This window comes from Hakea prostrata, chromosome 1 (genome assembly GCF_041222555.1).
Source record: "Hakea prostrata isolate BN-2017 chromosome 1, UWA_Hpros_2, whole genome shotgun sequence".
In the NCBI taxonomy this organism is placed as follows: Eukaryota; Viridiplantae; Streptophyta; class Magnoliopsida; order Proteales; family Proteaceae; genus Hakea; species Hakea prostrata.
Window position 1 is genome coordinate 80,295,661 of NC_142600.1, and position 16,193 is coordinate 80,311,853.

The window sequence follows — 16,193 nt, forward strand, 5'->3', positions numbered from 1 at the left end:
ATGGAATGGGGATCGACAAGCACCCCTTCCTCGATCAGCTCAGCATAAATATGATGACGGTTAACGTGGGTGCCCCCAAGACTCCTCGAACCATACGAAGGGGAAGCTTGTCAGCCGAAAGGAAAGCTGAGTCAAAAGGAACTGGAGGATAGAGCAGAAATTCGGGCTAACAGATGTGCCACAGCATAAGTAAGTGTTGTATGAGTTCCTCTAATGCTGATCTGTTTCTTCTTGTTTTGAAGTTGAGCTCAATCATATTTCTCTATACAAATCTTGATGTGTTGATATTGCCACATGCAGTTTGACTTTAGTGTTGCGCATTAAATGCGCAGCTTTATGCTGTCTACGGTTGAGATTGAAATTTTGATCGTTCGTTTTACTTTTCATTCACTTACGAAATGAACGGTCGAAATTTCGATATCAATTGTAAGCAGCATGTGCTGCGCATTAATTACACCACATTCAAATTCAGTTCTGTCACATGTTAGAGAAAGAAACAGAACAAAAATAGAAAAAATTAGATTCGATCCTTTAGCTTGTCTTACCTTATTAGCCAAGGCCTAGTGTGAGGCTCTCGTTGGCTTCAGTAGATTCCTGTCCCTTGTTGTCTGTTCTCCTTCCCTCACCCTCTTCTCTCATTTTGGTTAATATATCCTTTATTCATTAAAAAAAGAAATGTCACCGAAGTTCATCACATGGGAAAAACAATGTGTTTTGAAAACATCTTTGTCATATTTTAGTGGGGGACCTCTGCCTGAATATGTGGATGTCCATTCATCTTTTGTTTATTTATCGGGAATGAAATTAAAAACCATGTTAAATATACCATGTCCTATCATATTATATATATATATATATATATATATATATATATATATATATACCATGTCCTATCATATTACATATGTGTATCATTTGATATATGATATGGAGATAGTATGGAGAAATTGATATAAATAAATGAGCAAATAGCACTGGCACTCCAAAATAGAGGCTTTAAAACACTTATACCCCACCTTATGTTTAAAAAGTACAAAGACCTCAAAATTGGATTTTCATTAGTTATATATGTCAAATTTATCACCGAAAACACTTAAATCACTGTTTATTTTTTTAAAAAAATCCCTATAATAAATAGTGTCTAAAAGGTTTTTATTGACAAGTTGGAGAAATATATCTAATAAAAATTTAATTTTGGGGTTTTTGTGGTTTTTAAATATAAAATGGAGGTGTCAGTGCTTTAAGGCCTCCATTTTGGAGTGTTAGTGCAATTTGCTCTAAATAAATTATAAGGTAAATATCACTTACTTCCCCTCTTAGCTGGACAAACATCACATAAACCCCTCTTAGTTGGATAATATTACTTACCTAGCAAATATATCAAACACCTTCCCTCTATTAACTTTCTCAATTAAATTTAACTGTTACCATTAAATATATTTTTTTAAAACCCCACACTACCCTTGGATAAAAATAATTTTGTATTTTAAACCCTAAATTACCGTAATCACCTTAACAATTAAACTAATAAATTATTCTCAATTAAAATAATTATTAAAACCAAAACACCATAGTTAAAATCTCAATTTATTAAAAGCCCAACATAACTTTTTTTTTTTTTTTTTTTTTTTTTTTAAATTTATCAAACAATTAGAAAAAAACGTACTACAATCAATTAAAATAAAAAATGCAATAAAAAAAGAGGGTAAGTTGATAAAATTAAACCCCTATTTTTTAATTGTTTGATAATTTTTTTTAAAAAAAAAGGGTATCTTAGACTTTTAATAAATTAAAGATAAAACTATGGTGTATTGATTTTTAACAATTATTTTAATTGAAGGTAATTTAGTATTTTAACTGCTAGGGTGATTACGGTAATTTAAAGTTTAAAATACAAATTTTTTTTTGCTAAGGATAAGTTTGGGGTTTTAGTAAAACATTTAACGGTAATAGTTAAATTTAACCTAAAAGTTAACGAGGGGGAGGTGTTTGATATATTTACTAGATAAAGGGGAGGTAAGTGATATTATTTAACTAAGAGGGGGGTGTAAGTGCTATTTGTCTAGCAAAGAGGGGAGGTAAATGATATTTACCATAAATTATATTATAATAAATATCAAAACTATTTTATAATGATAAATATGATAGGATAATGACTCTTATATAATTTGATATTCGATGTAATAATAATATGAGATAAATCTATTAGATATTGTATTGATGTTGAACAAAATACTATTATCGGGTCAAAGGGACATCCTTACGCATATGGAGTTCGGATCTGCGGGTGCTCCCTGACGGCTTTTCCACCCTAAAATACAGGGGGGACCAGGGGTGGGTGATGGGAGTTTTTATTTTTTTTAATATAAATATTTTTCAAGCTGTGGGGCCCACAGATTTTGTGGTGGTAAAGTGCTCCCTGACGGGGGTGATGATCCGGATTCCTGCATATGCAGTGGTAAGAGTGAAAGGGAGGGCGGGGCTGTTCAGGGCTCCCCACCCCACCCCCTTAAAAAAAAATATTTTCTTAAATTTTTTCTTTTTGCCTTCTTTCTTTTGTTTTTAGTCATTTACACATTTATCTCTTTTTTCATATGTGAAATTTGAGCATTTGACTCTATCTTTATTGGATATTTTTTTAAAAGGTAAAGACAATGGGTAGAAAGATCATCATGACTTCTTCCAATGTTAAATCCGAACTTCTCCTTGTAAATACCCATAAAAGAAGCTGTTATGGTTTTCTAGTTTTAAATGAAAGACTCACCAAATTGCCTATAGCCAAAAGTTCAAATTAATGACTATTACCAATCTTGCTTACCCATTAATAACCAATATTGTTAGGGATATGGATGCCCGATCACGAACAAAGAAGAAACGCAAGAAAAATAAACAATAGGAATTTAACGTGCTTCGACAAAATCCTGTTTACGTCCACTAGGGACAAAAATTATGATAATGCTTTTTTTGTTTTATGTATTAGTTTTCTTTTTACACTCCAACGTTTTCTTTTCTTGGCTGCCAAAAACATTTGGGTTAATATACCTGTTCACATCACGTTATATCGTATTTATTTGAAAGCAAAGTTGTAGGGATGTTTATGGAGTAGAGTTAAGCATAATGCTATTTAGAGTCTGGATCACCTGTCTGTCACTTACATGTGCTAACGTTAATGTGTTCGTTTGACACTTTTTAACCAAATAATAGGGATGGAGTCATGGAATCCACGTGGGATTTACTGAGAGTTTGACCTCTTAATTGTTTTATTAGTTTTCAGATGTGATTTCATTTGTATTTTGTGGTTGAGAAGTGTTAGAAGAGAACATTGTTCTCTCTAGAAGGATACGTTATCAGGTATACGTGTCCAACAAAATAAAAATAAAAAATATAGTGAGACAAATATTACGATGACGCAATTATTGTTTTATGTATTAGTTTTCTCTTTATGTTCCAACATTTTCTTTCCTTGGCTACCAAAAATAATGTAGAGCTTGTGTCAAGCTAATTTACCTTATCTGTTCACATCACTGTCATATCATTTTGGTTTGAAAGCAAAGTTGTCAGGATATTTTTTTAGGGTAGAGTTAATCTTGATGCTATTTGAAGTTTGGATCACTTATTCGTCATACGTCAATGATGTATTCCTTTGATGTTTCTCAATCACGCAATAGGGGTTAGTTTTCAGAGGTGATTCATACTCTTATTTTATGATTAAAAAGCGTATTTGTAGGTGGTGTGTTCCTAGAAGATGAGGTGAGTCAGACTCCGGTATTTGTAGGTGGTGTGTCCCTTTCTATCTTTTAGTTTAGTTCTTTTTATTTGAAAACAATCACTAATTAAGTTCCAAGAAAACCAACAACATGTCGAACCCACTTCTTATAAAACCATATGAAATTCTTAGTTGCAGTTACCTTTCTAAGTAAGACGAAAAATTTGGATCTACTAATCTTGGGGGTGTAGAGAAGACATATTTTGATCATACATGCATTAAATAGATAAACCACTTCCAAAATGTAATATCCTTTACTCAAACTTTGGATAGAGGTTGAGTGGCTATATGTACATGCGAGCATTTCTCTCTTCCTTTCTTGTTCCTTCCAATGGAGCAGTTTGAGAAGGAAGGAGAAGGTGTAAGTTTAGTCAAACAAACAAAAGTAGCAAAAGAATGGAAAGATGAAGATTAATGCTTTGGTTTGATTTGAGTCATCAGAACCAGTATTAGTTACACTGGTTCAAAATCTAGTTAGAGGTTCTAAGGATCTAATGGTTGAAAAAAACTAAAGGGATAGGTAACATTTATAAGTTGGATGCCACTTGATGGTCGCTGAACCAGGGCTAGAGAGGATGTGAATCTGGAATATACATAGCATAAGACGGAGAAAATTTTCTTCTGGTAGAACAGGAGAAAACTCTACAATGTGATAACTGAGAATCTTGCATGATTAGATGGCTAGGTAATTAATAAAATAAAAAATTATAATGAGACGAAAATTATGCCAACTCAATTATTGTTTTAAGTACTAATTTTCTCTTTACACTCCAGCGTTTTCTTTTATTGGCTACCAAATATGATGCAAAGCTTGGTGTGGGGTTAATTTACCAGTTCACATCACCTCTTATCATATTGATTTGCAAGCAAAGTTAGTTAGGATATTTTCGGGGGTAGAGTTAAGCAGGATGCTATTTATAGTCTAGGTCACTTATCTGTCATTTACATGTGTTCTTTTGACGTTTCTTGGCCACATAATAGGGGTGAGATTCACAAAGAACTCACTAAGAGTTTTGGCTCTGATTCATTTTATTAGCTTTCAGAGGTGATTCTCACTCCTGTTTTGTGGTTGAGAAGTATTAGAAAAGCACATTGTTTTCTCTTGAAGGGGAGGTGATCTGGACTTTGCCATTTGTAGCCTTATAGGTTGCTAACAAAGCAAAAATAAAAAATATAATGAAACAAAGATTATGATAATACAATTATATTATGATAATGCAATTATTGTTTTATGTATTAGTTTTCAATTTATGTTCCAACGTTTTCTTTTTCTTGGCAACCAAACATAATTTAAAGCTTGGTGTCGGGTTAATTTACCTGTTCATAGGGGTGTCAATGGTGAGGCTTAGAGCGGTTTCGGGCTAGGCTTGACAGTTTCGGGTTGAGAGACACTTAGTCCAAACATAGTCTATTAGAAAAATAACAATTTCGGACTGGTTTCAGTTTGGTGCAATTTGGGTTCGGGTTGACTAATGATTTAGGTTAACGGTTTCGATTAAATTAAAAGACTTTGAAAACAGTCTGACTATAACAAATTATAAGACAACAATATTATATAATAGAGTAAACAAGAGAATTATATATCTAATTAAGAAGCAGAAAAAAGACAACACATATGCACAACTGGATAACTTTGCTGGAAAGGGTCCCTGGAAGAGTAATAACCACAAACACTTTAAATTGCATTTGAAGGGCAACTGTAATCAAACACTTTTTGTCATAATACTTGAATAAGAAGAATGTGTTCATCAGTTTCAAATTCTAGCACTACCTTAAAATCATCATGTATGATTCCTTTTTAAAGGTCTTGAAAATTCATAACACAAGAGAAACAATATAAACAACATAATCACATAACAAAAAAACAACCAAATAAGAATATCCAAAAAAGTTCTTCATGAGAAGATGCACTCAACCAACAATCCCACCCCCCCCCCCCCCCCCCCAAAAAAAAAAGCCAAAAAGAAAAAGAAAATTTAGTACATTAGCTTAACCATATACATGGAGCTCACACACAACAGTAGTAAACACCGTGGCCTGTTCTTCTTCTTCTTTTTTTTCATAGGAAGAGTAGCAAATAACATATTGCGGTTTGGTTTTGGGTTAGTGCGGCCTTTGCCCTCTCAGCCCAAACACAAACCATTAAGGTTTCATTTGGGCTATAACGGGCAGGTGCGGTTCGGTTTCAATGGTTTGGGCTACAAACTCACGCTCTTTCCTTTTCACATCATGTTGTATCATATTGATTTGAAAGCAAAATTGTTAGGATATTTTGGGGAAGAGTTAAGCATGATGTTATTTAGAGTTTGGATTACCTATTCCTCACTTACATGTGCTAACTTTAATGTGCTTCTTTGATGCTTTTCAACCGCACAATAGAGATGGAATTCATGTGGGATTCATTGGAACTCTCACCTTTGATCCATTTTATTAGCTTTCAGAGGTGATTCACACTCTTGCTTAGTGGTTGAGAAGTGTTAGAAGAGCACATTGTTCTCCCTTGAAGAGGAGGTGAGCCAAACTCGGGTATTTACAGATGGTGTGCCCCCTCTCTATTCTTATAATCTTGTACTTTCTACTAGAAAATAATCACTAACTTTCTATTGGAAAACAATCACTGAGTTCCAAGAAAACCAACGAGATGTTGAACCCACTCCTTAGAAAGCTATATGAAATTCTTAGCGGCAGTTAATCTTAGTGGCACATGCTAACCTTAGGTGTAGGGGACAGATTCTGACCATACATTAGATAGATAAACCACCCCCAAAGTGTAGTGTCCTATACTCAATTTTGGATAAAGGTTGAGTGGCTATATGTACATGTAAATTCTATGTCACTTAGCTGTGCAGTTCAATTAGATATACCAAATATTGTTCACAGTCATCACCAACCCATCACCCTCTCTGAACTAGCCACGAAGCTTGCCATCCCAAAGACCAAGACTGCTTGTCTATTTTGCCTCGTGCGCTTTATTGTGCATTCGGGCTTCTTTGCAATTCAAGAGGATGTAGGACATGTGCTCACACTGTGTTCTAGGCTCCTTAAGAATAGTGATAAGAGTGTGTCACCCTTCTTGCGAGAAATGCTTGATCCAATCTTGATGATGCCTTGGAATTTCCTTGGCACATGGTTTTAGGGAGATGGTCTTACTCCGTTTGAGACTACTCATGCAAGGGGCCTATGGGACTATGCAGATGAAGACAATGAACTCAACAAGTTCTTCAATGAAGGAGTGGCAAGCGATGCTCGACTAGTGATTACTATGGTAGTTACAAAGTGCAAGGTAGTGTTTGAGGGATCAGGTTCATTGATTGATGTTGGAGGTGGCATTGAAACTGTGGTTAAGACCATCGCTAAAACATTTCCAACCTTGAAATGTTCGGTGTTTGACCTACCACATGTGGTTGCTACTATGGAAGGAAGCGACAACTTAAACTATATTGCAGGTGACATGTTTGAGAAAATCCCCCAAGCAGATGTAGTTTTGCTCAAAGTTAGTGAACCCCATTTTTATTCTTATTGTTACTAATTTTTAAATGTTCAGTTCCATTAATTGAACTTTGACATGACAACAGTGGATTTTACGTGATTGGAATGATGAGTAATGCATAAAGATATTGAAAAGATACAATCCCTGCTGAGGGTAGGGAAGGAAACCCAGGGAAGGTGATCATCATAGACATGGTAGTGGAAGATAAAGTGCCATAAATCAACATAAACTCAATTCTTCTTTGATACTAATTGGAAAAGAATGAACAGAGAAAGAATGGAGAAAGCTTTTCTTGGAGGCTGGATTTACTCAATAAGATCTATCCTGTCTTGGGTTTAAGGTCTCTTATTGAAGCCTATCCTTAATTAGTTACATGAATTGGTGCAAGGATGGTGACCTATATATGGTTAGTTCTTACTGGCTCCCACCTTCAATGGAAGACTTGTGTTTGCTTTTAATATTTCTATATTTGAAGTCATAAACGGTTTTAGTGGTGTTGGTTTGTGTTTATGCTTAATAATGTCCTAATGCAAATTTGAGGAGTTGCCTATGAAATTTGTGGAAGATTAGACCTTCATAGGGGCTTGTCTTGTGTAGACAAAAAAGGGCAAGGATTGTGAAGATTGAAAGAGAAAAAAAAGTAGAGCTTCATAGCTTGTTTTCCTAGTGGAAGCTGATTGATTCTCTCTTCTCTTCTGTTGTGCTTCGGTCATTATTCAATACAAATACTATTCATCTTGAAAAATCATTGCAAGAGATTAAATATAAAATGATTGCTACATGTCAATAGATCGATCTAACAGTGTCAAATGAAAATGTTGGGGGTATGGAAATAAATAGAAATCTTTTATTTTACCAGACCCCTCTTAACCTTTCTAAATTTGAAGAAAATCCCTTTACCAATGCATTTCTATCGGTCAAACCACTGTTTATTTTTTCATCAAACAGCTTATTAAGCTATCTAGAGAAACCTCTCTAGAGGCTAAAAGAGAAGGATTACAATATATAGAGGTAAAGACTGCCACCAAATCTTAGATAAAGAGAATACTGTAGAACTCGTAGACAAAATATTTTCCATAGAGTTCTCTGACTTATGGATAATACAGAATTTTAAAAAAGAGTCAAACACACACACACACATATATATATATTCACAAACTTCAGAATTTGAACTACTGAATCAATATTACCATTATGTTACTGTTACATGATTTCCAAATTGATCTGTACTAGGTGGGGACAGATAACACTCCCCCTTAAGGTAGAGCATGAAGATCTGGAAAGCCCAGCTTGGACTTAAAATGCTGATATGAGGTCGGCCAAGGGACTTTGTGAACAACCCAACTATATTTTTTGCAGAAGATATTTTGGGTGTGGATTAATCCACTTTAAAGTTTCTCACGAACGGCATGGGAGTCTATCTTGATGTGTTTGGTATGTTCATGGTAAAAGGGATCCACAGAAATGTGAATGGCTGCTTGATTGTCACAATAATAGAATGCCTTTTGGTGATGGCAATCCAATATAAAAAAGTAGATATAAGAGCCATGTAATTTCACAAGTAGCAACTACGATGGCACGGTTTCAGCTTCCGCATAAGAATGAGATACAATCGTCTATTTCTTTGTCTTCTAAGAAATTGGACTAGAACCAAGAATAAAGCAATACCCAGTGGTGGAGAGTCTAGTCACAAGACATCTTGCCCAATTAAAGTCATAGTATGCCGTCAATTGGAGATAATTTTCTGTAGGAAAAAAGATCACTTGATCTAGGGTAGCCCTAAGATATAGCAATAAACGATGGGCAGCCTCTAGATGTGATTGATGTGGTTGATGCATAAATTGACTTAAATATTGATAGAGTGTACAATGTCTAGGTGTGTCATTGTGAGATAAATGAGGCGGCCAACTAGGCTCCAATAAGGAATAAGATCTGATAGAATAAGTCCTATAGAATGAAAAAGTTTAGATTCTATTCCATTGGGAATTCCACTAGTCAAGTGCTAGTTAAGCAGACATTAAGGATACCAAGTGTGTATTTTCGTTGGCAAAGATAGAGCCATGTTGTGGAGAGAGCAACTTCAATGCTAAGAAAATACTTAAGGGACCCAATGTCTTTAGTATGAAATTTGATATATATTTGAGTCTTTACCTCTTGATGTAAAGCATTATTGGAGCCACTGATGAAAATAGATCTTAAGTCTCCTAGCCACATGTCAAGTTCTATTATTATCATTAGAGTTTATCACAAGAAAAGACGTAGGCTATTCAAAATCAAGGGTTACGAGAGAGTACACAGTAGGTGGCAGAGTCTACAACCTCTTTCTGCAAGGATACATATGCAACACATGATTTCATTTTAGATTCCTAACATGTTCACCTCTATTGTACATGCAATGGAATCTTATATCTTGTAAGATCTCAAAGGTGGAATCGCAACTTGAGTGTTTGGTGTTAGAGACATATTCTATCCTTGATGAGGGAAGCTAATACAAATTTTGAACTTTGAATTCCTCAATATAAAGCATTAGTCTCAGCTCTAAACATAACCAAGATTTGAGTTAAGAGTTCAGGTTTCTCGAAATAGTGAGGACTATGAATGGATCTCAAATTAGATCCTATCACATTGATTTGGAGAGATTCTTATTTTACTGATCTCTTAACAAGTTCGATAACGTTTAGAGTTTAGTGAAGTGAAGTTAGGTAAGTTCAAGTCATTGGGTTTTCCTGCGGCAGTTTGGCTATCAAAGAAGGCATTAGTACTTGGAAGTCAGTTATGAAGAAGGTCATAAAAGGGTTTCTCTTTAAATTTAGAAATATGATGAGGTTTCTAATAAAATAAAAAGATCTATTTTTATACCCATATCTCTGCATTTTCATTTAATACTGTCAAATCAATTTATTGATACATGACGTGTTATGTGAAATCCCCCTAAACCTTAACCCGAAAATCCATATTTCAAGTCCAAAAACCCGGAGTGTGAGTAGAAGGCAACTGTGGGCCATCCAAGTTGAGACCATTGGATTGGTTTTCGAACCAATGGAAGTAGATTGAGATGATACTGAGTTGGGAGTTCTGTAAGAAGTTGGAAGAAGATCTAATTCGAACATTGACGGACTTGGTAGATGGATCAAGAATATGGTAAGGACACGTGTAGAAGATCCCGAAAAATTAGGTAGGACCCTTCATAGCATACAAAAGGACCTAAGGCAGAGCTAGGGCATTCAAGACCTTAACCTTGCTCCTAGAACAAAAGTACCGGGGGTGGGTTGCCTGCCCTGGTCACCCCAGGCGACCCACCTAGTTTCAAGGAAAAAGGGCATTTTGGGAAAAACGATTTTTGAAGCCTTAGTTAATGATTTTTCATTCTAATATGTGTCATTATATTCTAAAGCCGTCAGAGAACATTAGAGCTTCTCAAGAGAACCTTCCCCAAGGTGAAGGAAAGTGTGGAGAGCATTCATCTATTTTCTTTCTTAAATGTTAGTATTCATCTTCTTTATTCTATTTCTCTTCTATGATTGATTTCTCCTACTGCCAAGACCTAGTTGGAGGCTTTTACTTGTTGTAACAACCTAATTCTTCTATCCTCTTTACTCTGAGTGAATCCACATTCACTCTGGCTCATCCTTGAATCTTAAGGTTAGATTTCGGAGAAGACCTAATATAGGAATCATTAGGTTTTCATTCTTTTTGCCTTGTTTGATCTTTAAATATGATAGATCATGTTCTAATATGATTTCAAAATTTTCTAAGTATTTTTGGAGTGGTTTAGAACCCAAATGGGGAGCTTTCTATCAATTTGAGCAAAATGCATGCACGTACATAGAAGGTTGGCTGGATGGCCGAGGTTGCCCTGGGCGACCCACCCATGCTCGGATTGCATGTCTGGGTTGATTGCCCTGGTTGCCCTTGGCAACCCACCCGACCAACCCACCTTCTGCCAAGTTGGTCATTTGATTCTCTTTTCAACATCATACCTCTAAGGTTGTTTCTAACTTTTAACCAATATGTTAATAGGATTTTTGGAAAGCTTGAACATACTTTTTGACCTAACTTACAAGGTTACAAATCTATAACAAGGTGAGAACGTTCACTTGCAAATAACCATTGCCACATTCTTGATTGTTTGTGAAACTTGCTTATATGATTACATACTGTTGTTTTAGGGTTTAGGAATGTTATTATGACTCTAAACTTTCAATATACATGTGATTAATAATGTTTATGATATATGGATCAACATATGACTATATGGACTTAGATTAAATTGTGAATTGAGAATGTGATTGAATCCATCTTGTAATGTGAATGTAAGTCGTGATTGTGAATTAGAGAATGCCTATTTGGGTGTTTCTATCTTGGGACATTAGTGGAGATGGTATGTGACACAATCCTATGATGCCCTCGACACTTTTCGTGATTACTTGGATGCCATAACTAGGAAGTCCGGTGGAGTTTGATTAAAAACCCCGTCATATCATCACCTTGTCGGCGAGGTATTGATGCCGAGTGACCTGTGGCGGTGGTATTTGATTGGTGGGAGCCCAAGATGCAAGAAGCATGATGGGACACAACATTGTTGTAGGGCCATTCATTGGTAGGGTTGCATATAATAAGCTTGGGTTGTGGGCGCCCAAGAAAGCGAGAAGCATAAGGGGACACAAAAGCTTCCCGCCCATTATATATGTATGACCAATAGGGTTAAGGGAAGGTGTACTCCCGAGAAGGATATGTTGACTATAGATAGGAAATGATACTTGAACCAAAAAGCGAGAAGCATGAGGGGAGGTATCTAGACCTAGTATGATGTGACTAAGTTGATGACTTGCATTAGGTTAGGCTTATCCCCGACATGTGTCAATTCTCATGCGAATGGTGTAGTGAGAAAGTGATGACCCAAACCCCAGCCATGGTGATAGTTCTAGAAAGATGCCTTTACCCCTTACTTGAGATCTCATGACCGGTAACCAACCGTGAGAATTAGAGTGATGAGACCTACTAGCTTAGAGGAGGCTGGTGTTCTATCTTAATGTGTGTCTACCATTAGAGACTAGCATATATTAGAGTATAGTTGCATACATGCATTTTGCCTCATGTCATATTACACTTTACAACATCTGATGTATTGATTTGGATTGATTTGGACTGTGATATTGGTTATTTGTTTGTGAATACTCGGTGAGTTCTTCGGAGTTCACCTCATGGATATAAGTTTTAGATTTTGTTACGAGAACTAGATGCCACGACATTTCATGAACATGAGACACTAGTGACCAATTCGTACAATGTAGCGGATTACGGGTACGACAGCATGCACGGTGACACTTGTTCATACTACGATGTTGCATATTAGGATTAGCCCCAAACTTTGGAAGACAGAGACGATTCGAGAGATTGAATATTTTGAATTTCATAGATACTTTTTAGTTAAAAATACTTACCTAATTTATTTCCTAGGAGATTTGACTTTACTTCATTCCTTTCCAGATGTATACTTTATATTTTACATCACTTACGCACTTTGTTTTAGTTTTGAGATCCTTAATACTTGGTTTAATTCTTTATTAATATTATAACATTGATTTATATTGGACTATTGCGTGGAATGGTTGGTGATTGTCTAAGACTTGATCTATGGGGTTATGGATCACACCCTCGGGTATTCGGGTTAATGGATACCGGCTGGGTGGATGTGACATGTTATGTATATGGGTTTGATCTATGTGACTGCAAGGGGATGGCAGCCTACCGTGGGAAGTGGAGCGAGTGGAGTTCCCCTATAAAGCGAGCGAAGGCCTCGTAAACTCATAAGCTAGGCCTTCACTCGCTTATGTAAAAAATTATTTTGGCGAAGCACGATTTGCATTCAAATTCTTTAGGGATAATTACTTGTTGCCCCCCCCCCCTACTATAGCTTAATTATTAAAAGGACCCTGCTCATTATGAAATTATTGATACCCCCCTTAGTTGTAACTGTGTTAAGAGACCATTAAAATTGAATGTTTAATGTCTATTTTGTCCTTCTAAAATTAAGAAGTCAAAACACAATACTATCTTTATTCAGAAAAAACCATATCAAGTACCAATCTTGGAGTTGTATTCTTATTATTTTGAAATTCAAAAAAAGATTACCTACATTATTTTTTTTCTAAGAAAAAGAACTTCCTAAAATTGATAATGCCAAATTAGATACTAAATAAATGAAAACCTAATGGAATTAGGAACTTCCGAAAATTGACAACATCAAATTAGAAATTAGATATAAAAAACTTAAAACAACACCAAATTTAAAAGTAAATATGGAAAAACTAAAAAACAAGGAGCTACCAAATATATAGAAGTACTAATATTAATTAATATATATATATATATATATATATATATATATATAAGCTATAAAACCATGGTTAGGTCAAACTAGGGTTCAAGCTATGTTCATGTCACACGGTTTGCACCATACCGCATGATGTGATTCTTACCACAAAGGAAAGTAACATAGTTGTTTTCTACATATAAACCAAATAATTAGCTCCTTATTATCCAAAGTGGGACTAAAGATCCCATGACAAAAATCATAAGAAAAAAATAAGATGAATAAAACATATATTATATTAAAAAAAAATACACGTACGTTTTAGATATTTTCAACACTTCTTTCTTTTATTGTGTGATTTTTCGTAGGATTTGATCATAATATGACGTCCTCCCACTGCCAAACTAGAGATACCCACACAACAACAATTAAAAATCCCCAAAGAGAAAGGATTACAAGTACACAAAGTAAACATTATAAACATGTAGGGATGCAAGTTTGACCTTGCCTTCCTTGAGCCTGAATAGGGCTTGGGCTCAAGATTTTGGAGGGGTTAAGGCCAAATATTATGGCCATAAAATAGGGCCGGTGGGCCTAGAATTACTCTTTGGCCCACCCGGCCCATCCCGACCAGTCCTTGATTTTTCGCTTTGACCTTGACCTTGATTATCGCCCTAATCTTGACCTTAGCATTCATCCTAATATTAAGCTTTATACTAACATTGATCCAACCCTATGTCATTCTCATCCAATGAGTCCACTTAGATTTATATTATTTTTCTTAATGTCTTTTGTTGTTGTCATTTAGTAAACATAAATGATTTATTTTTTTATTTTTAATATGTTATGATAAATATTTATTTATTCTTTTGATGTTGTCATTTAATAAAAGTAAATTATTTATTTTATCGTTTTTAACATGTTATGATCAGACTCCCCCCATCATAAATGACAAAAACATAGTAAGTCATTTGTTACAGCCTACATTCTTATTAAATATATTTATGCAAATAATTATTTACTTATAATTAAAATTTTAATCTAATTTAATGAGTGTGTTTTATAGTCAAAATTTTAATTAACAATCCTAATTTAGACCATCTAAGCAAAATTTCAAAATAGAAAGTTCTTAAGAGAAATTTAAATGACATGATTTGTGGATTAAATTTATTTATACAACATAATGTATTAATTTTTTAAATTATATTAATTATTGATAAAAATGACACCTTAGCCTTCAATGATATTAAGTATCTAATATATTGTATATATTTTTTTATAAATGAATCAATCAAATGAACATGAAATTAACTTGCAAAGAAAGTGACAAATAAATCATTGCTAAAATGTAATTCATAATTATTTTTTATAAGAATCTTACTTTTTCAATACAGAATTCACCAAAATTTTTGGTACTTTTAGAAAAATTGTTTTGAAAGAATAAAATTATCGTAACCTATGTTCTAATGTAAATGTTTAACAAAAGAAAAAAATTATAAGTTAAATGTTATTTATATTTATATTTTCTTCTTGGTAAAAATAATTTGGTTTAATTAATAAGGTATAATAGATACTTCATGTCATTAAACTGGTTTTTGTCTTTTAAAATGTATTATGTGGTAGGGATTACTAGGAGTGCATTGATATGTTGATTTGTATTATGGTGACCGTGATATTAAAACACACATAATGAAATGTCACTAATAATTTATCTATATCATACATATATTATATAGAAAATTGCATTTTACACTCCTTTCATATTTTTTTGGGGTAGAAATTGAACATATTTTTTCAATGACTTATAAATTAATTAAGCATATTTTAAAATTAGAATAATGAAAGCATAAATAGCCAACGCATAAAGTTGCTCTAGCGATAAGACCCACGCCTCTTAGTGAAGAGGTTGTGGGCTCAACTCTCGCCGAGGCGTCTCCCCGAGGATGTAGTCGAGGTGCGTGCAAGCTGGCTTCGGATGAACCTAAGTCCCCCCCCTCCAAAAAAGAAATAAAAAGCGTAAAAATCTAAACATTAACATCACACCGTATGTTTTAGTTGTTTTTTTTTTTTTTAATTTTATTTTATATAATACATTTATAATAGGCCAATATTTTTATATATTAAATAGTTCAAATTGAATAATAGGTTAGATTCAAAATTAACAATAACTTAGATTATGCATATCAATTATTATATAATTCATTTTTTTTTCACTAAACGGGTCATTTGTATTAAAAAGCGAAAAAACCAAACAACATCATACAATCAAGGAACCAACCCTCAATCCCGCAACATCAATTGCCCCCGTACACCCAACCTCATAGGTCCATTTCACATAAACATAGAAAAGAAGTCAAAATCTGAGCGAGAACGACAAAAAACTTTGTGATCAAGTTCACTCCTTATCGCGATTGTCTATGGTGTATTAACATTTGAAGAACCACGTCTTGCAGCCCGATTTGCCAAGAAGTTAGTAGTCTGATTGTTTTCCCTATAACAATGGGAAACTTTCCAAGGACGATTGGCAAGAAAGAAATCAACACCTCTCTAGCGTTGCAAGAAAACCTTGGAAATCTTCCTTTGTTGAATCAATATCCAACAGACAATGAATCACATTCAAT

At 34.4% G+C, this 16,193-nt stretch overlaps 1 pseudogene; it reads left to right on the forward strand.

The window, feature by feature from the left end:
- The window catches only part of LOC149030415 (trans-resveratrol di-O-methyltransferase-like), an 8,021-nt pseudogene extending 400 nt beyond the window's left edge, over nt 1–7,621 (forward strand).
- The last annotated feature ends 8,572 nt before the right edge of the window (nt 7,622–16,193 follow it).